At 39.6% G+C, this 24612-nt stretch overlaps 1 long non-coding RNA gene across 1 annotated transcript in view; it reads right to left on the bottom strand.

Moving 5' to 3' along the window:
* The window catches only part of LOC129527074 (uncharacterized), a 203720-nt gene extending 179620 nt beyond the window's left edge, over positions 1-24100 (bottom strand). The window contains exon 1 of the long non-coding RNA XR_008671936.2: positions 24020-24100. This is a non-coding gene — a long non-coding RNA (uncharacterized lncRNA). The remainder of the gene's footprint in view (positions 1-24019) is intronic.
* Positions 24101-24612: the final 512 nt, after the last annotated feature.

Raw genomic sequence — 24612 nt, 5'->3', positions numbered from 1 at the left:
TTAGTATGTTTGGAGACCCCAGGGAGCAATTCAGACAAAATAATCTAACAGTATAAGAAATAACTTCACTGCAATGTGTAGACTAAAAGGGGACTGACTCCTTTTAGAAACTTAGTAAAGATAGATTCTAAGGCTAAAGGCCAAAGGATTTGAATAAAAGCACTGTACTTCAGTTATTAAATTTATTTCCCATGGGAGTAGAGATGACCAATTCTGTAACCACTATGCATGTATTTTGAGACTCAATAACTAACTAAAGGAGGCCAACTTCCTCAGTTAGAGTGAGAGATTAGGTAAAGTACTGGGAAAGGGGAGATATTACAGATTCATGTTTTCCTGGATTCCACTGATGTGAACCCAGGGACAGTAGAAATTCAGGTTTAACTTTATATAGATAAATGTGGATAAGTATGGAAATATTTACACATATATACATATGTGTGAGTTAGTATAAACATACATATTCTTTGCTATCAGCTGACAAAACCATATTATTTGCTGTCAAGTGATAAAGCTTCAAATCAGTAGATTCTTAGTAGAAATACGTATACCCATGGACGAGATCTTTGTTGCTAATACCATTCACCAAAAAAGGAGCTAAGATGCCCTAAATAAATGGTTAATACCAGACTTGGGCAGGGAATCACCACAATTAACCTGGAGCACAATTAACCTGGTAACCTTGTATTACCAGAAAGTAAGAAAAATCTAAGCAGCAACACAATCAATCAACCAACAAACCAGACAAACAAAATTGAATTGCAATGATGGAACTTTTTCAAAGTCATACAGGAACCAACTAAAAGATCTTTCAGTGGCCAAAACTTAAAAAAAATGAGCACTGGAATAAATAAAGTAGGTATACGGTAAGAAAAATATCACGATTTAATGTAACAATTAAAAGTAAAATATTGAATAAATAAATAAATACTAAATTGAGGAAAATAGACAAATTGACCATAGTGAAGAAATACAAATGATATTTATAGAGGCTCTGCCTATTAGGAGGTAGTGCAAGTTTCTCTGTTTCTTAAGTGTGTGCTGTGCACAATGACTTTTGAAAAGCACAACACTGAAAGAGGAAAAATGATTAACTTTACAAGAAAGAAACCTGACCAAAACTACGACATCCAGATAATCAAATTAACATTAACAGTGACAAAGCTCATTGAAAGGATACACACTTAAGAGTACTGTAATGAGAATGGCACTTTCCCTCTGTGGTCCTCCGTGCCAAAACCCACCCATCCAGGCTAATCATGAGAAAAGCAACAGAGACATCCCAGATTAAGGGCGATGGGGTTATCAAAAACAAAGAAAGTCTTGAGAAACTGGCACAGGAAAAAGGAGCCTAAGGAGAGAGGATATGTCAATGTGATGTGGGATCCTAGATGGGAACCTGGAACAGAAAATGGACATTAAGTGAAAAACTAAGGAATTCTGAATAAACTGTGGATATTAGTGAGGGATAAATGTGTAATATTGGTTCATTAATTGTGACAAAGGTGCCACAATAATGTATGAGATTAATAATCAGAAAAAACTGGGTTGGGTATTTGTAAAGTCTCTGTATTCACTTTCTAACTGCTCTGTAAGCCCAAAACACTTCCAAAATTTAAAAAAGATTCTTACCCTTTTTTGTAATTCACTGTGGAGCTCAATAAACAGAACACTATTAATGTTACCGATGTGCACAAATGTATTTCCCAAATTCTACTTTCTTCCTTACCCTGGTGAAGGCTACTATTATTTTGAATTACCTATTTTGCATTCTCTTATTTCCCCTTTTTTATTATGTTTGTTTATCTAAGTAATATAATACCCAGCTTTTCTTGTCTTCAAAGTTAGATAAATGTAAATGTCTAAATTAATCCATAACCCTAGTCAAATTATGAGAAACTATTTAGATACATATTGTGATACATCATGCAAAATACCTGACATTCTTTTTTTTTTTTTTTTTTTTTTTTGAGATAGAGTCTCGCTCTGTCACCCAGGCTAGAGGGCAGTGGCGCAATCTCAGCTCACTGCAAGCTCCGCCTCCCGGGTTCACACCATTCTCCTGCCTCAGCCTCCCGAGTAGCTGGGACTACAGGCGCCCGCCACCATGCCCAGCTAATTTTTTGTATTTTTAGTAGAGACGGGGTTTCACCATGTTAGCCAGGATGGTCTCCAACTCCTGACCTTGTGATCCACCCGCCTCGGCCTCCCAAAGTGCTGGGATTACAGGTGTGAGCCACCACGCCTGGCCAATACCTGACATTCTTAAGTGGAGACTGAGAAACTTTTGCAGAATAAACAGGACCTGATGTGGCAGGTAGACCCAATGATGGTGCGCAATTATCCTGATCTCTTGGCTTATACAACCTTGGGTACTAGTTCTTTGTTTCTGAATGTGGACAAAAAGTGTGACTGGCATGTAAACGATAGAATACTGGAAAGTTGAAGACTTTAGTGATTATGACACAAATTGTGATTTCTGTCTTCCTTGCAAGCTCTCTCTCCCTTGGTGGTTTTGATGGAGTACTCTGCTCTGTGAGAGAAGCTCACATGGAAAGAAAACAAATGCAGCCTCTGGCCAATGGCCAGCAAGGAACTGGGGCCCTTGATCCAATAACCAGTCCAACAGTTTGCAGTTTACATTTACAACTAATCCAAGCTCCCTTTCAAATAAGAGTATATCATTTCTGAGGTAGTATGACTACCTGTAATAAGAGAATAATATGAATTCTTCCCTCTCATTCTTTGTATCATTGTTGTCATTCATTTTACCTATACATAGGCATATTTGCAAATATATTTATGTATATGAATTTGTATGTATGACATATATATAAGCATACCTAGTCAAATACACTGTTGATATCATTATTTTTAACAATATGGTATCCATTAGATCAATTAATAATATGAAAAATAAAAGTTTTTATTCCTAGGATTAAAAAAAAGTAAAAAAAAAGCAAATATGACTGACATACTGATAAAGGAGAGAAAATTATATAAAATGCTCTATTAAAACCACAAAACACAGAAAACTAGTAGGTGACAAAAACTGGAACACAGACAAGTGTCAACTTTAAGATATTAATAAATATGATCGATATTAATCTGTCTATATCACTATTCACTTTGAATGCCAATAGTCTAAATGAACCAATTAAAAGACAATGATTGTCAGAGTGAATGGGAAAAAAAATACAGTGCTACTATATGTTCTCTACAAGAAATGCACTTTAAATAAGGCACACATATAAATTAATGGATACCCTTTTTATGCTGATGTGATTATTAATGTATTGCATGCCTGTATCAAAACATCTCAAGTAACCAATAAATACACGATGTAACCACAAAAACTAAAAATTTAAAGTTACAAAAGTAAATGCATAAAACAAAATATATCATGCTACCACTATTTGTAAGAAAGCAGGAATACCAATATTAATGTTGGCGATAACAGATTTTGAAGCAAGGAAGACTATCAGTGATAACCAAGTACTTCCCAGTTCTTGACATCCCTTGTCCGGAGAAGGAAGGACACATCACTGCATCACCTGAGCTTGTTCAGGAGCCACCCAGGCTGTTTTATTTTTGTTTTTTGTTTCTTTGAGATGGAGTCTAGCTCTGTCACCAGGCTGGAGTGCAGTGGTGCGATCTCAGCTCACTGCAAACTCCACCTCCCAGGTTCAAGCAATTCCCCTGCCTCAGCCTCTCAAGTAGCTGGGACTACAGGTGTGCACCGCCATGCCTGGGTAATTTTTTGTATTTTAGTAGAGACGGGGTTTCACCATGTTGGCCAGGATGGTCTCAATCTCCTGACCTTGTGATCTGCCCGCCTCAGCCTCCCAAAATGCTGGGATTACAGATGTGAGTCCCCGTGCCTGGCTCACCCAGGGCTGTTTGTTAAGGTTCCCACCTCCATAAGCTGTGTACAGTAAGAAATAAAGTCCCTAAGTCTCCAGAAAGCAAGAAAGGAAAAAGAGAGGACATACCAAAAAATACTGAGAATGTACTAAAAATGTTGCCATAAGTGATAATGGGAGTATTGACTCAAGACTCACAAAATAATAGAGACAGCAGTGCAACACCAATGTTCTAATTTTCTAAACACACCTGTTTATTCAAAGTTAAGTTGGGGGCTGGGCATGGTGGCTCATATCTGTAATCTCAGCACTTTGGGAAGCCAAGATAGGAGAAGCACTTGAGCCCAGGAGCTCAACATCAGCATGGGCAACACAGTGAGACCTCATCTGTACAAAATGTTTTAAAAAATTAGCCAGATGTGGTGGCACACACCTATAGTCCAAGCTACTTACTAGGCTGAGGTGGGATGATCGCTGGAGCCTACAAGGTCAAGGCTGCATTGAGCCATGATCGTGCCAGTGCACTCCAGCCTGCGCAACAAAGTGAGACCGTGTCTCAAAACAAAAACAAAAAGTTAAGCTGGGCATACTGGTATAGGTAGAAGGCATGCAGATTTTTAACTTTTCTCATGAATCATTACAGAATAGCCAAGTGATTAAGAGAAAAGTCACTGGAATAAAACTTCTTGGGTTCAATGAAGTCTCTTACTAAGTGTGGTATTTGCACAAAGATAGAGAAATAAACGAATGAAGAAAGAAAAGAGAGCTCAAAACAAATCAATGCATATGCAAGTAAATAAGAAAGATCAATGGGGAAAAGATGAATTTTTCTACAAATGTTCTAAGAAATTGAATATACATTGGTGCTGAATAAAAATCTGTCTTTTGAGCTCACTTTACTATTACTCAAAATATCAATTCCAGGTATATCACAGATTTAAATATAAAATTAATTTAATATAATACTTAGAACCTAATTTAAGACAATAATTTCACAATATGGGGCAGTGTATTATTTCTAAAACTAGACTTAGGATACATCTTCCATATAAGAGAAAAAACATATTCTAACATCCTTGTGAGCAAGGACTCTGGAGACAGATTGACTCAAACTCAGGACCTTCTATTAATATTTCTTTCTTGGCCAGGCACAGTGGCTTACGCCTGTAATCCCAGCACTTTGGGAGACCGAGGCAGGTGGATTATCTGAGATCAGGAGTTCTCAACCAGCCTGGCCAACATGGTGAAACCCCATCTCTACTAAAAATACAAAAATTAGCCGGGTGTGTTGGTGCGTGCCTGTACCAGCTACTCAGGAGGCTGAGGCAGAAGAATCACTTGAACCCAGGAGGCAGAGGTTGAAGTGAGCCAATATCGTGCCCCTGCACTCCAGCCTGAGTGACAGAGCGAGACTCCATCTCAAAAAAAAAAAAAAAATGTATGCACATAACAAAAATGGGCCAAACTGCAAGGAGAAACAGATGAATCCACTATTATTGTTGGAGACTTCAACACCTTCTATTAAAAACAGACAGATCCGGCCCGGCGCAGTAGCCTCATGCCTGTAATCCCAGTACTTTGGGAGGCTGAGGTGGGCGGATCACGAGGTCAGGAGTTCAAGAGCAGCCTGACCAACATGGTGAAACCCAATCTCTACTAAAAATACAAAAATTAGCTGGGTGTGGTGGCAGGCACCTGTAATCCCAGCTACTTGGGAGGCTGAGTCAGGAGAATAACTTGAACCTGGCAGACAGAGGTTGCAGTGAGCCAAGATCGCGCCATTGCACTCCAGCCTGGGTGACAGAGCGAGACTCCGTCTCAAAAAAAAAAAAGAAATAATAACAATAATAATAAAATTTTTAAAAAAAGGACAGATCCAGCAGGCAGCAAACTAAACAACACCATCAGTCAACTGGGGATAATTGATATCTACAAACTACTTTGTCCAACAAATGCAGATTATACATTCTTCTCAAGACCACATGGAACATTCACCAAGACAAACCACATTCTTGGTCATAAAAGATACTTTAACAATTTTTTTGGGGACAGAGTCTTGCTCTGTTGCCCAGGCTGAAGTGCAGTGGCACAATCTTGACTCACTGCAACCTCTGCCTCCCTGGTTTAAGTGATTTTCCTGCCTCAGTCTCTGAGTAGCTGGGATTACAGGTGCACGCCACCACACCTCGCTAATTTTTGTATTTTTAGTAGAGACAGGGTTTCACCACGTTGACCAGGCTGGTCTAGAACTCCTGAACTCAAGTGATCCACCAGCCTCAACATCCCAAAGTGCTGGGATTACAGGCGTGAGCCACCATGCCCAGCCTGAACAAATTTAAGAAAATAGAAATCATGAAACATCTATTCTCAGACCACAGTTAATTTAAAGTTGAGATCAATACTGGGTGTCAACAGGGAAGTTGGAAATCACACAGACAGTGGTGCCTCTTGTATTAGGAAATGTTTCACTCGTATCACTCTTCATTCCACAGAGTGATGTTAAGATATACGTGACTCTGGATCAAGATCTGATTCAGAAAAATTAGAATATCATTGTATCCTTAGAAATTCATTGACAAATTAATTTCAACATGCTTTCATTTTTATGTAAATAAAAGCTACATCTTACCAATTCTGAAGGGCTTTTTCAATGAGTATAAAATAAGGCTATTATGTGTCAAATATTATAATTGACAGAGACAGTATCTTTTTTTAGAGATATTATCCACTTTAAATGTTTGATTCACTGACTTCTAGTGGATGTCCCCTATGGAAACTTCTATAGATACTGTACATAGGCCAATTCTGACCTTCTCTTTAGCATTACAAATGCCAATAAAATTATCTATCTCTCTGTGAGTTTAGCTTACATTGGTCTTTATTCTCCTTTACATTGTGAACAAGAAGCATATAGCCAGGGATGGAGTGATCATTGAGAATTTGCAGGAGGAATGAATCAAGATGTTATGGAAAAACTAATAGGAACTGGACATGCCTTACCACACATAAATACAAAAATGGACAAAGAATATGAAACTTTTTTAAAGTACTATACACCAAATGATGGAGAACAATGATACCTGCAAATGCACAACAATGATGTGAGTGAAGCCTACTATTGCCCAAGTTTACTGCTTTGAGAGTTTCCCAGCTGTGATGTTGTAAGGACCTTGGCAGGCTTTCCGAGTTGAGAAGATGGAACTGAGAGCATACAAGAGCGAGGTGGCCTGACTTCATCAAGCCATCATGTCAAGTGGTAAGAACACAAGAGAGAAGTCACACCAGCGTTCATGAGGCAGGGTATCCCTGTGTCATCATTACTTCACCAAAACATGGGTCACAGAACTAAGGGAGCAGTACAGAAGAAAAAGTGAGAAACAAGTAAAATTTATTTAAATAAACTTGGCCTTCAATGCTTTCATCTTATTCCTAACTTCAAAAAGAAATGACCCAGCCATCTTGCAATAAGCCCAAGCGATGAAGGGGGTGCCCCATCAGAGCTGAAGGAAATGATGCCTATAAGCAGGTAAAACCTCCCCACCTGGACCCTAACCTGCCTTTCCTATGATGTCTTATGTTTGCTGATAAGATTACCATAATGGAATAACTCAAACAGAGCTTTCTATTTATAAGAGACTTATAACCATCCTTTTGATGGTTGCCATCAAAAGGAGAAACCAGTAAGGCTTACCTTCTAACTATTTGTTTCCCCAGAATACTTCCAGTTTCCTTTAAGTTGGAATCATCTTGTCTCCATTCTTCTCTAAATAAATGCCACAGTCAAAACAGTATGCATGGAATATAGGGTTGCTATTTATATTCAGTAAAATTAAAATTAATGATGTCAGGCTCTAATTCAATAATAGAGTGAAGATGACAGGCCATTTTTTTTAAACTAAGATCTGGACTTTAAATTCCCTGGATACAGTACCAACCTCAGAGCCCCTGACTGAAGTCTTACCTGGCAAAACAAACACCACGTTATAATAATATTTTATAAATAATAATTTGGAGTAACCAAAAAGTATCAGTGTTCTTGCTCTGTAGGTTGCTAACACCTCATAAATCCTGAACAAATCCTTCCAGAATAGTTTTTACACCATTAGATGGAGGACTCATTACTTGCATAGCAGACATATGCTGTTGAGTCTCTAAGATACTCATCCTCTAGGAATGCTCACTCACAAGAAAATGTGTTCCTCTCAACACAGTCTTGCTGACATTAGAGATTTCCACATTGCAGTCACTAAATAGATTGTACTCTGCTTACTGAAGCCCTGAATTGTTTCTGTCCTCTTCTTGCTTTTGTGTCTCTTCACAGTTTCAGGTTCAATAATCCCTTCTTTACTAGTCAGGATAACCAGCTTTCTCTTCATACGCAAAGTACATTAGAGGAGAGTCAAAGCTTCAGACAGAAACAACAGACATCAAAAGATCAGATCAGAAATAGAAAGATGGGCAACTTATTGTCAATAAAAATGGTAATCTGAAAAAGTAACATGCATGAAAACCTCTTTGAAACATGCTATGTGATAGAACAAAATAAGTACTTATTGTAATTATATTTCTACAAGACCGTAATCTAAAAATATTTGCTGCCTGGAGACACATTTGCCAATGTTCTGAGTGGCATTTTTTATTTAACTGAAAACAATTTTCGTATTTACTCATCAAAGAGAATTTATATCTGTTTTATGAGCCATCTGTTCAAGGAAATGCCATGCACACATTTACAAAAATGAGGAGCAAGCAATTGAGGACTTTAGCCAATGTTTATAGCTTTTGGGTAAGATGAAAAGCTGACAATATGATGAAATTCATGCTTACACAGCAACAACGTGGCAGGTCTGTGCATTCAGAAAGGTGGTCTCGGAGTTCATTCATACAAGTTAAAGCCTTTGTGAACATCTGACAATCAGAGCAAATTCAGCTGTGCAATAAAAACATTCAGAGCTCTTTTTAAGCAGGAGACTGAGCAGACTTTTCCTGTGACTCCCAGTAAAGTCTCTGTCCCTCACCTTTCCAACCAGAGGTATTGCAGAGGAAATTTCTGGAAAATCCTCAGAGAATGTATAATATATGTCTTTAAAATAATAAAAGTGATATTATCTTTTAATATAGTGAAGAGTGATACCTGAAAACATGGAAATAATTGAAACGATTATTTGAAACCTAATGAAAAAAAATGAATGCATGCATTTTAAATCACAAGTATGAAAGGCCTTAATATAGAAAACAGAATGTGGATTTGCTTGTAGATGATGTTTATGTGACGAATAAAATGAAAATTTATACAAAAGTTTAAAAAACATTCGTGAGCGCCTCTCTGCCCACCCACCCCCACCTAAAAAAAGCAAAAGCACATATTACCAAGCAAGGCCCTAACGGGTAACGAGTTCTGTCTTTGGTCAACAGGCAAAATCACTGTTGAACAAACTTGTTCTTTATATGAAAACAAGTTATTACCTCAACTGACTCCTGAGGAAAGGCAGGGAGCAGCTGCCCTTGCCGGTGCAGACCCCACAGAGAGGATCTGAGCTGCACTGCACCAGCTGCTGCCGGCATTGGTGGGCGTGGTCTGGAGGAAGCAACCCACCACCCTTGGCGTGTCTGCGCCCGCGCAGGAGGTACTCGGGGTTGTCTGTGCAGGTTCCTACCACTGCTGGCTGTTGCTAGGGGAGTAGAAAGTCACTGAGTATCCTAAAAGCAGGGAAAGAAAATCAGGAGTCCTGACAGCAAATGTAATTCACTGAGAACGTTAAACGCACACACAATAAAGCAGAAAGTATCTCGGGAGAATTGCCTAAGATTCACAAGGACATTAGAGACATTAGTGTCGACATTAATCTTGAAAGTTCTAACCTCCGCTTCCTTCAAGATACAGCTGGGAATCCTGGTGTAGGTGTAAGGTGTGCAAATTTTCACCCTTCTTTTACTTCATTATACAACAGTACAGTGGACAACAGAAAGGGCACTGGAGGAAAATTCTTGCATTAAATGAAGGGACTAACTCAGTATTTGCACAAAGATGGAGAATATCAATGGAAAAAAATTAAAGAGAGCTTAAAAACGAACACATGCATATATAGGCAAATAATATATAAGATAAATTAGTGGGGAAATAAATTTTCAATAAATGTAGGGATGTGAATATGCGTCATTGGAAATAAAATCTACCGTCTCACATTACACACATAACCTATTCCAAATGGATCACAGACCTAAATATAAAAACAATTTAATACATTATTTAGAACTTAAAAAGATAGCTTCATGACTGTGGTGAAGAGTAACAATTCTTAAACTAAACCTATAAAGTATTTACCATATGAGATAAAAGATACTCTAACATATTTGATGTGAGCAAGCATTCTGGAAACAGGCTGAGTCAAGCTCAGGTTTTTCTGTTTATTTCTTGTAGGACTTGGGCTTAGATTCAGAATTGGATCACGGGAGTGGTGTTAGTGTCTCCCTCCTGAGATGCTGTGAAGATTGAATGAATTAATAATACATCAAGCATGTAGAATAATACCAGGTGTATACAAACCACTGGATGATCATTTGTTAATACTAAAAGCATTTCCTAAAAATTGCATGATGTATCAATCACATCAATTGTAAAATACATCATTATTTTATTGATCACAAAGAATAAAATCACTGACAAACTATGACATGGATAATACTTATCATTTATAATATGTTATAAATATTGAGAAAACTTTTTATAATTTGTAAAAATGTGGATATTTGTTTCAGATTACTTCCATGATTATGTGGGATGGAAAAAAAAAGTTAAGTACAATATATCACAAAGATATTTCTAAATTTCTCTCATTTGGGTAAAACTCTTCTATGTAACTTTGCAGCTCATCCTCTCCATGACCTTCCCCATATTATCATCATCTGTGTCAATCAGCAGCTTTGTCTATGCCACATTTCTTGTGAGATTCCTAAGTCACTCTCCAGGAGATTATCTTTCCAACCTCCTGACAGCCACTCTGCAGGTTTTGAAGCTGATGATAGCATCATAAGATGTCAATGAAAGGTTTTAGATAAAGTTCATGCATGTTCACATGAGGACAAACACATTATGACTGCCTCCTGGCTAATCCTATTTGACACTATGCATTTTAAGATGCATTTATATTTGAAAGATGTGAAAACATGCACTGTAGCATTAATAGAACACACTATTTTTCCCTCTTACATTTCACAGTGTGAAATCATAGTGGCTCATCTGCCACATTCTGATTTGTTTTCAAGGAAACATGCTTCAATATGAATTTCATATAAGTTGACCAGTTCCACTTACCTTCTACCTAGCTATTAGAATTAGAGATATTAAAGTTACTAGTGGAGTATCAGAATTCCTATTTGACATGTTATACTGAATTATTAAAATTGTATATTGCCTCAGCATCCATTTTGTCTGTAAGATTAACTTGCTCACAACAGAAGCAGGACTTAGTCACCTGTGACACAGTTTCCAGTTCTCTGCTTCCTCCCAGTTCCTTAATGTGATCAACTTGGATATCTATCAGGTAGAGTCTATCTATGGGACAGCTAGACACAGCCTACTTTATTCCACACACCAATCCCCACACCCTATGTGGACTGCACAGATATGCCACAGTGGCCGTCTCACACAGTGTGACTCCATGGAATTCATGCCTGCTTGCTGTAAAGTGACCAGTTAACACTCCCTGTGGGAAACCTGCTTAGCAACAGGCTTGACCCCAATACAAGTTTTGGCCCACAAGACTCTCTCTCCCTCTGTCTTTGCTCCCCACCTGCTGGCTGTAGGAGTGTGTCCAGGGAAGCTTCTTCCTTCCCGTTTGCCCTCTGAGGTGTGCTGCCTTCTTCTTTATGGGATTTATAAGTCATACACTGTTTCTGTTATTTCATATGGTGAGCTTCCTTCTTTGCATCTCACTTGACCAGCACACCAGAACCTAATTTCTTTTCCAATCAAGGGTCTCCTACACAGTGGCTATCTTGGTAGGAATAAACTGGACCTAGGTAAGACAAAGGACACAAGCATGTCTGCCAGTCCAAACCTTCCCTCTGATGGAACAACTAATCAGGGGTCAGACATTAGGCATTAGGCCATCCACCAGGATAAAGAAGTATCCTGTGATAGGCACATTGTAAACACCATGAGTACCTCCCTTCGAACTCTATTAGGGCAGTGCTAGAGTTTATAGACACCCTCCAGAGACAGGCCCCAAGACCAAACTAGAAATGACAAAAATACAACAAATATGGAGAGGTAATTTTTGTTTGTTTGTTTTGTTTTTGAGACGTATTTTCACTCTTGTCACCCAGGCTGCAGTGCAATGGCACGATCTTGGCTCACTGCAACCTCCACCTCCCAGGTTCAAGCGATTCTCCTGCCTCAGCCTCCTGAGTAGCTGGGATTACAGGCGCCTGCCACCGCACCTGGCTAATTTTTGTATTTTTTTGTTTGCTTGTCTTTTGTTTTGTTTTGTTTTTGTTTTTTGAGAAGAAGTCTTAGTTCTGTTGCCAGGCTGGAGTGCATCTCGGCTCACTGCAACCTCCGCCTCCCAGGTTCAAGCGATTCTCTTGCCTCAGTTTCCTAAGTAGCTGGGACTACAGGCATGCGCCACCACGCCCAGCTAATTTTTTGTATTTTTTAGTAGAGACAGGGTTTTGCCATGTTGGCCAGGATGATCTCGATCTCTTGACCTCGTGATCCACCTGCCTCCCAAAGTGCTGGGATTACAGGTGTGAGCCACCGTGCCTAGCAATTTTTGTATTTTTTTGTAGAGACAGGGTTTCACCATTTTGGCCAAGCTGGTCTCAAACTCCTGACCTCAGGTGATCTGCCCATCTCGGCCTCCCAAAGTGCTGGGATTACAGGCATGAGCCACTGCACCTGGCCAGACAGGTAATTTTATAACATAAAGTTCCAAAAGTTTCTGGAGAAGGAATATAATGCCAAAGGGTTCAATGAAAGTTTGTATAAGAGTGGTAATCTAAAGATTTAGAAAAAGTTGTGTCTCAAGAAATCCTGTTCTAATCTTAAAAAATATGAGCAATATTCCCTGTAAGTGGCACTCCAAGTCTAATTATTCAGTCTATAACATTAGTATATCTATATTTTAGATATAGATTCACATTCATAGTAGTCCCTCTAATCACATGAATGGTCAGCATACAATGGCTTTATGATCAATCAGCACAGAAGTATTATGTTTTCCATAAAATGTTTTGCTCTTCCCCATTGCTACTATGAACAACCCTATTTTTGGGTAATTGATTATCTAATGGGCTTTCATGTTCCCTGATTAATATATTGAGTAAATCATAAATTCATATAATTAATGATTTAATGACTTAGGATGTTGAATGCATTTACACCTAGAGTTGGAGGCTTCAGGAAAGCTGAATTAAGATAACAGCAAGTCCTGATCTTCACTGGACTCTATCTTCTATTCAGGCTGCTGTGGAGACAGGGTGTAGGGTTCTTACCTCATGATGTGGTCTGACTTTGGGATGTTTTCAATAGCATCTTTCTGAGAATTCTAGTGTCCAGGCCAGCTCTGTGAAATCGACTCTCCTTTAGTGGGTTATGGGGAATCAAATCTTCTGCACTATCAGAGAGTCATGTTTGGGCATCTGGTGCTCAGGACTGTGTCTTCTGTGCCTGAGATATCATATTGGTACAGTTTTGTGTCTATTACCTGCCACATCTTAACCTTTAGTACTCGGTGCTTGATGACCGCTCATTGGCCACGTTGAGGTGGGTCCCTTCTTGTTCACATCTACTTGTGGCTGTTCATCTCCTGTAACTTTGCTCCTCCACCTTTTTTTTTCTGAAAAGTTTGGTCAGGGATAATATTCATAATCTACATCATCATATATTTTAATGTATACATTAAAAGGAAAAGGAGATTTGACAAGTCACTTAGCTATTATGGAGGCTCCAGTTAAAATAAAATGAACTGAATAACTCTCCATGTTTTAAGATTAGGAATTTAAATAAGTCTGTCTTTTCTCAAGGAGTGGAGTATGAGCTCAGAAGGGTGACAAGGTGTCTTAATTTATAAACGCCCCAAATCATAGCCCCTAAATATTTGCTATCCTAATCTCAGAAGTGATGCATGTGGTCCAGGTTAGCTGTATCTCTCACTCCAAGTCCCCAAGCCTCAGGAGCTAGCTTTATCCCTGAAGCTATGAACGTGTATGAAGAATATACCTCATTATTACCGACAGTAAATATAGGAGTCTTGACTTGGTAAATGTCCATGGTAGTGCATTCCCATGTCGTGGCAGGCTTTGTGGGCATGGCTCCTGCACACAACCCTGGTGATACACAGCAGAGTGCTGTGGCCTGTGAACAGGGAGCTGTGTGGGGGATGAAGGGACAGTCCTCCCTGCTGTGGGAATCTTTGTTTAGCCAGTATATATGCAGAGTCACCATTCAGCCTGTGTCCATCTCTTAGATCACTGCATGGTGTGTTGGGGATACACTGTATGTGTGTTGTTCTTCTATTTTTTGTTTTTCTTGCTAAGATTTTTCTATCTGTGAACAACAAATTATGAATCACTAATTTGCCTTCATTAGCCAAGAACCTGGTGTCTAAAGATTCATTTCCAGGTCTGTGTAAGCAGGAACTGGCCTAAACCACCATGTATACAAGTTTTTGTTTTTGTTTTGTTTTGTTTTTTTTGAGATGGCTTCTCGCCCTGTTGCCCAGGCTGGAGTGCAGTGGTGCAATCTCGGCTCACTGTAACCTCCGCCTTCTGGGTTCAAGCAATTCTCCTGCCTCAGCCTCCTGAGTAGCTAGCATTACAGGTGCGTGCCATCATGCCTGGCTAATTTTTGTAGTAGACAGGGGGTTTCACCATGTTGGCCAGGCTGGACTCCAACTCTTGACCTCGTGATCTGCCTGCCTCGGCCTCCCAAAGTGCTGGGATTACAGGTGTGAGCCACTGCACCCGGCCACAAGCTTTCTTTTTTAAAGCTAGCCTACCTGCTACCATGATGATATCTATTATGTGGCTTTGAGGCTTGACAATGCATAATTTAATTCCATGATAAGAGTGTCAGTGAAATACCTGAACCCAGAAAATTCCAGAAAAGTCTTACAATAAACAGAATTGAATTATTACAGGGTTTTATTATAGGGCTGAAAGTATGGTTGTCTTTTGGAAACTTGGAAGAAGGAAACCCTGTACCAGGGAAATACTCTCCTGAATTCAGAAATAAAATTTATGTTCTCCATAACTGAAATTTCTCAGTATTAGCTTTTAATGTCCAGAAGTCATGTGTTCCAAAGAGGCTTTAGTGGTATCCTGCAGATTCACTTACAGATGTTGTCTGAAAATGGGGTTTTCTGGGATAGGTGATGCATGGCCACCACTCTTTGAAGAAGTGGTTACTGACACACAAACTGGTGACTGGGTATTGGGGAGTGTGATGGTGAGGAAAAAAAGCTGATGAGTTGAGGAGGTTTTCTTGAAGAAAATTTTTTTTTCTTCTTGTGAATAGGTAAGAAGAACTATTTTTCCCATTTTCTATCTGCATGCCTATTAATCTCCTTAGTGCAATGGGGTTTTTAACTATCTTCGTTTTTCTGTACCAAAATAATACTTATTTATTTTGAAATAATTTTAGGTTTGGAGCCTGCTGCAATAATAGTATAGAGAGTTTCATATATGCTTCAGCTTCCTGTAACGTTAACATTGTATATAACCATAGTATATTTATGGAAACTGAGAAATTGGCAATGATACAAAACTAGTAACTCAACCATGGAATTTCCTCAGATTTTGCCACGTTCTCTACTAATGCTATTTCTCTGTTCCAGGATCCAATATGTGATACCATATTAAATTTACTGTCAGGTGTATTACCTATTTATTGCAGCATAACAAATTAGCACATAACTTAGTACATAAAACCTCGCACCCATGTATCATCTCACAGTTTCTCCAGGTCAGGAACCCAGATGTAGTTGATGGCCAAGGCTAAGGTCTCAACTGAAGGCTCAAGTCATACGGATCCTCCTCTCAGCTCACACAATTGCTGTTAGGATCCAAATCTTGTCCAGGTCAAGATGACTTTACTGATGAATTATTCCAAAAGTTTAAATATTTAATATTAAATCTTCAAAAAACCCTTACAAATAAAACAAAAATACAGAATGGAACAGATCACTCCTCAACTCATTTGTAAGGCTAGTTTACCCTTAGACTACAACCAGAAAAAGGTATTACATGAAAGGAAAATTACAGACTAACATGATTTAGGAATACAGAAGCAAAAATTCTCAAGGAAATACAAGTGAATTAAATCCTGTTGATATAGAAGTGGGGCAAGGAAGCGCTGGGAAGGAAAAGGTGTGGTCCCAGGCTAGGGCTCCACTCCTGGGCCTGTGCCCATGGACCTAGGTGAGGACAGGCATTTCTGTTTTCCTGCCCCAATGTTGCATTTCCCAAGACCACCCTGACCTGCCATGTCCCCATCCTGTGGCTATAAAAATCCCAAGACCCTTGCGGGCAGAGACACAAGTGGCTGGACGTCAAGAGGACGTTGAGGGGAGCATGCCAGCAGAAGAGCACACTGACAGATGCCAGCAGGCCAACAGGCCATCGACCAGCAGAACGACACAGTTTGGCCGGGGTAGTTGGAGAAGAGCCCCAGCTGCTAAGTGGCCCGACTTCAGGGGAAAACCACCTTCCCACTCCATCACCCTTCTGGCTCCCCCATCTGTTGAGAGCTACATCTGCTCAATAAGATCTTGGGCTCATTCTCCAAACCCACGTGTCCTCCAATTCTCCCAGCCGGGATACAGAAAGCCTTTTGTCCTCGCAATAAGGCAGAAGGTCTAATTGAGCTGACTAACCCAAGACACCTGCGACAGCTAAACTAAAAGAGCACCCTGTAAAACATGCCCACTGGGGCCTCAGGAGCTGTAAGCACTCACCCCTAGACACTGCTGTGGGGTAGGAGCCCCACAACTGGCCCATCTGTATGCTCCCCCTAGGGGTTTGAGCAGCAGGGCACTGAAGAAGCTAGCCACTCCCACATCGCATGCCCTGAGAGGGGGTAAGGGAACTTATGTGACTTAAAGGGATTTTCCTAAGCATGAACATTTTTTTCCAATATACAAATACGAAAAAAATAAAATAAATAAAAACAAGTAAGGTTGGGCACGGTGGCTCACATCTGTAATCCCAGCACTTTGGGAGGCAAAGGCAGGAGGATCGCTTGAGCTCAGATGTTCGAGGCTCCAGTGAACTATGATCACACCACTGCACTCCATCCTAGGTGACAGAGTGAAACCCCCATCTCTCTCTAAATAATTTTTTTAAAAGATAAGTGGAAAAAGCCCGTCTCCATTGATCAGAAGGCTTGATATTGTTAAGATGACAATACTTACACAAATAGTTCAATGCAGCTTTACGGGTTCAATGCAAGTTATCTCTCCAAAAATTGGTCAAAATCCCAGCTGCCTTATTGTTTGCAATAATTTACAAGCTGATTCTAAAATTTGTATGGAAATGCAAGAGATCCGAAAAAGTAAAAAACAATCTAGAAAAAGAAATATATGCCAGCACTTTGGGAGGCCAAGGTGGGAGGATCACTTGAAACCAGGAGATTGAGACCAGCCTTGGCTTACTACGAAGTGATAGTAATCAAGACAGTGTGCTATTGCTTAGTACAAAGACAGACATACAGATCAATGCAATGGAATTGAGAGCCCCAAAATTAACCCTTACACTTGTAGTCAAGATTTTACAATGTTACCAAAAGAATTCAATTTGCAAAAATATTTTTTTCAACAAATGTTGCTGGCACAAATGGATAGCTACATGCAAGTTGGATGCCGGTATACCTAAGTGACTCAAAATGGATCATAGACATAAATGTAAGCACTAAAACTACAAACCCAAATAGGATAACATTGGTATAAATTTCTCTGGTCTTGGATTAAATAATGCTTTCTAGAATATGACACCAAAAAAACTGACAAAAAATAGATAAATTCACAAGTAAAGCTGTTTAATACCTTTAGTCATTAGGTGATATAGTTTGGATATTTATCCCTTCCAAATGTAATGTTGAAATGTGATCCCCAATGTTGGAGTTGGGGTCTGGTGAAATGACCCATGGGGTGGATCCCTTATGAATGGCTTGGTGTTGTCCTTGTGGTAATGACTTAGTTATCACTCTATTAGGTTACCAAAAGATCTGATTGTTAAAAACAGCCTGGCACCTCCCCTACTCTCTCTTGCTGTTTCTCTTGTCATGTGACAAGCCTGCTTCCCCTTTGCCTTCCACCATGATTGGAAGCTTCCTAAGGCCCTCACAAGATGCTGCCAACAACACTATGCTTCTTACACAGTTTTCAGAACTCTGAGCCAAATAAACCTCTTCACTTTATAAATTAACCCAGATTTAGGTATTCCTTTACAGCAATGCAAAATGGACTAATACATTAGGGAAGTGCACGTCTAAACCACCATGAAATGTACTGCACAAATCTTAAAGGCATATTGCTAAGCGAAATAACCCAGTTTGAAAAGACCACATCTCTATATTTCAGTTTATATGAAACTCTTGAGTAGATGAAACTATAGAGATTATAAAATACTAGTGGCTACCAGGGACTTAGGAGAGAGAAAGGTCGAATGGGTGAGGTACTGGGAGTTCTTAGGGCAGTGAAAAGTTTCTATAATGAAACTGTAATGGTGAACACACGATACTGTATTTCAAATTCCACAGAACTTTATGACACAAACAGTGAACCTAAATATATGCAAATTAAAAAATATTTAGTAAGTTGGGGTTTCCTAGGGAGGGATGCTAACAAAATGAAATAAGTGTACTAAACATGCATAAAATAATCTCACTGAAGGGAGTGGGGGGGGGGGGGAAGGGGGGTGGCTTATAAGCACAGATTCTAAATCCAAAGGCTTAAAGACATATATAACCACTGTACTTATTTAGTAAAGTTGTTTCCCAAGAGGATATGAATTATTGATTCTGAAACAGCAATATATGTATTTTGGAACTGAATGATACAGGAAATGGAGTCAAATTTCTCATGGTTAGAGTATGAGGTTACATATAAGACAGTGACAGTGGGTAGATTTATTCAGATTAATTCATGTGCTACTGGATTAGGTCATGTGTGCTGGAGACATTAGTAGAAATTCATGTTTAATTTAATATAGATAATATGGACACGTGTAGAAATATTTGCAGAAATGAGTACACGTGTGAGCTACTGTAAAACCAAATATTTATTTGCTTTTTCATCTGACAAGGTCTGTGCCAAATTGCACATACTGTGTCCACATCTTCATTTCCAATAGCATTTTCCAACAAATGAATCAGGTCTCCCTGAAGAAATGGTGAATACCAGCCATGGGAAGGGAATAAACACAATGACCCTGGAGCATAAGGTAGTGCTAGAAACCAAGAAAAATTTAAACAAAACCACAACAACACAAGCAAACAAAGAAACAAAATCAAACCACAATGATGTGTGTATTTCAAAATGAAAGAAGAGCCAACTGAAAGACCTTCCAATGAACAACAATGGAAAAATCTGAGCAACAAATAAATAAAACAGTATAAGAATAAAATAAATATCCAAGATTTCATGTTCATATACATGAGTGAATAAATAAGTAAAATGATGGAGAACAGATAAATTATCAAAGCTGAATAAAATTCCAAATGGTTTTTGTAGTAACCTGCCCATGAGGAAGTGGAGCTTGACTCTCCTCTGCTCAGTACCTGCAGGGCACAGGGACTTCTTTTCAAAACATATCACATAGAAAGGGGAATAAATGGTGATTACATATGGTATAAATCTGATAAAACTACTCCATCCAGATGATCAAATTAATATCAATCATGATAAAGCATGTTGATAGTACATAACCTCGATATGGTATGAAGAGAATGGCAAGTTCTTTCTGTGGTCTTCTTCCCCTTCACCCTTAACACCTGTCTAAATATGAGAAAAACAGCAGACAAATCCCAGGTGAGCAATGCCAATGTCATCACAAACACAGAAAGCCTGACAAACTCTCACAGCCAAAAGGAGCCTAAAGAAACTTGATATCTAAATGTGATGTATCCTGGATGGGATCTGGGAGAGTAAATTGACATTAAGTAAAATCTAAGGAAATGGGAATAATGTTTAGACGTTAGTGAATGATCATATATATGAGTTCATTAATCATGACAAATGTGCCCCACTAATGTAAAAGGTGAATAATAAGGGAATCTATGTGCTGGTATGTGGAAATTATTTTCAAAACTGTTATGTAAACATAAAACTATTCTAAATAAAAAAATAGTTCTCATTTTTTTAAAAATTTCACTGTGAGTTTAGTAAACAAGTTATTAGAAATATAGCTGATGCCGGAGATCGACACCATCCTGGCTAACACGGTGAAACCCCGTCTCTACTGAAAAAAAAAAAAATACAAAAAATTAGCCGGGCGTGATGACGGGCGCCTGTAGTCCCAGCTACTCGGGAGGCTGAGGCAGGAGAATGGCATGAACCTGGGAGGTGGAGCTTGCAGTGAGCTGAGATCGCGCCACAGTACTCCAGCCTGGACAACAGAGCGAGACTCCATCTCAAAAAAAATAAAAAAATAAAAAAAGACATATAGCTGATGCCCCCAGAGTGCATCTCCCTAATTCCATACATTCCTTACCCACTGAAGGTAAAATGAATTCTCTATTTCTTATTTCCTACTTTTCTTTATTATTTTTCTCTCTAGCTTTGTATTTGTAAGTAATATATATTCAATATTTATTGTCTTCAAACTTAGATATATGCCAGTGTCTAAATTAATCCATATTCCTAGTTTAATTTTGAGAAACTATCAGACAAACCCATATTATGGGACATTCTATAAAATGCCTGACCAATGTTTTTCAAAAGGGTCAAATAAAAATATACAAATAAGCGAAGATTAAGAAACTGTTGCAGATTGCAGAAGACTTGATATGGCAGGTACACCCTATGATGGCACCCAATGATCCCCTCCTCTTGATGTACACAACCTTATATTCAAAGCCTTTCCATTTGAGTGAGGTCAGAAAATGTGACTGCTTTTAAGACATTTATGCAGCCAAAAAACACATGAAAAAATGCTCACCATCACTGGCCATCAGAGAAATGCAAATCAAAACCACAATGAGATACCATCTCACACCAGTTAGAATGGCAATCATTAAAAAGTCAGGAAACAACAGGTGCTGGAGAGGATGTGGAGAAATAGGAACACTTTTACACTGTTGGTGGGACTGTAAACTAGTTCAACCATTGTGGAAGTCAGTGTGGTGATTCCTCAGGGATCTAGAACTAGAAATGCCATTTGACCCAGCCATCCCATTACTGGGTATATACCCAAAGGACTATAAATCATGCTTCTATAAAGACACATGCACACGTATGTTTATTGCGGCATTATTCTCAATAGCAAAGACTTGGAACCAACCCAGATGTCCAACAATGATAGACTGGATTAAGAAAATGTGGCACATATACACCATGGAATACTATGCAGCCATAAAAAATGATGAGTTCATGTCCTTTGTAGGGACATGGATGAAATTGGAAATCATCATTCTCAGTAAACTATCCCAAGAACAAAAAACCAAACACCGCATATTCTCACTCATAGGTGGGAATTGAACAATGAGAACACATGGACACAGGAAGGGGAACATCACACTCTGGGGACTCTTGTGGGGTGGCGGGAGGGGGGAAGGATAGCATTGGGAGATATACCTAATGCTAGATGACGAGTTAGTGGGTGCAGTGCAGCAGCATGGCACATGTATACATATGTAACTAACCTGCACATTGTGCACATGTACCCTAAAACTTAAACTATAATAATAATAAACAAATAAAAGATTTAACCAGAAAAAAATGGAATATTGAAAGGCAAGGAAATATCATGTGGGTGATTATGTTACATAAGATTGTGATGTCTGTCTTACTAGCAAGCTCTCTTCCTTGATGGCTATGAGGGTGTATTCTGTCATGTGGGAGAAGCCAACATAGAATGGAACTGAAAGCAGCCTCTGGTCAATAGCCAAGCAAGAAATTGAGGCCCTTGTTCCAACAGATTGCCTTTGTGTTTTCAATACACATCTACAACAAACAAACCCATGCTACCTTTCACATAGTGCTTCACAGGTAAGATGAGTACCATATTACACCAAAATAATCCCAATTCCTCCCTCCCATTCATTGCATTGTTGCTGTCATTATTGCCTGTGTATAATAATGCTTTTATATATATATATGCACAGATCATATCAAGCATATAGATAGATATAGACATATTTCAGGCATACATATATATATATATATGTATCAAGAATAAAGAAGGGCATTACAAAGTGAAAAATGGGTTAATTTTCCAAGATGTAACAATCCTTAACGTGTATGTACCTAAAAGTGAACATCAAACTATGTGAAGGAGGTCCTGATGGAACCACAAGGAGAAATAGATTAATCCAATATCATACCTGGATACTTCACCACTTGACTATTAGAAATGGACAAATCCAGCAGGCAGAAAATCTGTAAGGATATAGCTGAACTCAACAGTACCATCAATCAACTGTATATAATTATTATCTATCAACTATCTTATCCAACAATGAAAAAACACACAATCTTTTTAAGACCACATAGACCATTAACCAAGCTAGACAATATTTTTGGCCACAAAATCCAACTAAACAAATTTAAAATAGTAAATGCCATGCAATGTCTGCTCTTGGACCACAGTGGTGTTAAGGTCGAAATCAACATGAGAACAAACACTGAAAAATTCCAAAATATGTGGTGATTAAACACACTTCAAATAACACATACGTTAAAAAAAAGATTTAAAAATATTCTGAACTAAACGAGTGGAATTGAATGAAAGCAGAGGTTCAATTTCCAGCCCTGAATACATGTATGAGGAAGAAAGATACAACTGAAGTAAAAATGAACAAAGTTTCAACCATAGGACCCATAAAGAGGGAACACATTTCCAAAATTAGGCAGAAGAAAAGAGACACGCTAAGGCAGTAAAAACAGAACGGAAGCCACTGCGTTTTAAAAATGAATAATGATCGCTTCATAATTTCCAGAACACAGAAGTACCCAAATTTAACAAGAAACACACAACACCCCTTAAGGGGATGCAGAGGTGAGCCCCCATATGGGAAATAGTAATATTCAAAAATGATCGACCAAACTTTGGGAGGCTGAGACGGGTAGATCACCTGAGGTCAGGAGTTTGAGACCAGCCTGACCAACATGGCGAAACCCCGTCTGTACTAAAAATACAAAAATTAGCTGGGTGTGGTGGCAGGAGAATTGCTTGAACCCGGTAGGTGGAGGTTGCAGTGAGCCGAGATCGCGCCACTGCACAGAGAGAGACTTTGTCTCAAAACAAACAAAACTAAACTAAAACTAAAACAAAAATAACCAATCAAAAGCATGCTAAGGCAGGGTTATTTCATTTATTTACTAAACTGGCAAATACTTTAAATATAATCCACCAATAAAAAAATTTAGGTAAGAGGCCAGGCGCCGTGGCTCACGCCTATAATCCCAGCACTTTGGGAGGCCGAGGCGCGCAAATCACCTGAGGTCAGGAGTTCGAGACCAGCCTGGGCAACATGATGAAGCCCCATCTCTACTAAAAATACAAAAATTGGCGTGGTGGCGGGCGCCTGTCATCCCAGCTACTCGGGAGGCTGAGGCAGGAGAATCGCTTGAACCCCGGGGGCGGCGTTGCAGCTTGTGTGCGAAATAGCACCACTGCACTCCAGCCTGGGCGACAAGAGTGAAACTCTGAAAAAATAAAAAAAGAAAGAAAGAAAGAGAGAGAAAGAAACAAGGAGAAAGAGAAAGAAAGAAAAGAAAGAAAGGAGAAATTTAGGTAAGAAACTACAAATACATACACGTAAAGGGGGACATGTCTTAGAGGAAACTGGAAGTATCTGTTAGGCTCAGAGGCACGCGAGGAAATGATGGGGTTTGAATGAAAATATCAAAGATTGACGACATACAGACACAAATGGATGAACGTGCGTATGTCCACAAAGAAGCACCCCAGAACGCCACCGCGCCCTCTGCCCCCACCTGCGCACCGCTTCCCGCGCCCTATCCGCCTCGCCTGTGCAGCCTGCCGGGTCTGGTCTCAGCGCAGCTGCTCCGCTCTCTGCACTTCCGGTCAGGCTGCGCCCAGCCCATCCGGTGTGGACGCCAGGTGGCGCACTGAGTGGGTCAGCCTGAATTCTGAATTTCCTCAGCTGTGGACCCCACCTGCACCCGAGGAGAGAGCCTCCACTCCTGCGGGATGAGGGGCTCTTAGGGCAAGGGAGTTGGATGGTGGGTTCTGAGCGAAAGGGAGGAGAACAAGAGAATCCAAGGTCCCCGAGCCTGCCCATCTGCAAGCCCAGGGACCCTGCCTGCCCCTCTCCTATCTTGCTCCTCCTCAGACCCCGCCCCACCTGCTGATGCCCAAAAGCCTCCTCGGTGAGCAGGGACTGTCCTGACTCGTTCTGTTTTCTTAAGGCAGACCTCATGGGGTACCATTTTAAGGAATAAGACCCAGACATTCAAATCCACAGAATGCAGTCTGTGCGGTCCTCAGGGAGGGGCCCTCACTTCCCTGCCCAGTCCCTTCCTGTTCCTGCCTCCTCACGTATTACTCATCCCACCGGTCCTTCCAA

Source organism: Gorilla gorilla, chromosome 16, assembly GCF_029281585.2.
Source record: "Gorilla gorilla gorilla isolate KB3781 chromosome 16, NHGRI_mGorGor1-v2.1_pri, whole genome shotgun sequence".
In the NCBI taxonomy this organism is placed as follows: Eukaryota; Metazoa; Chordata; class Mammalia; order Primates; family Hominidae; genus Gorilla; species Gorilla gorilla.
This window is presented reverse-complemented; position numbering and strand designations above follow the sequence as displayed.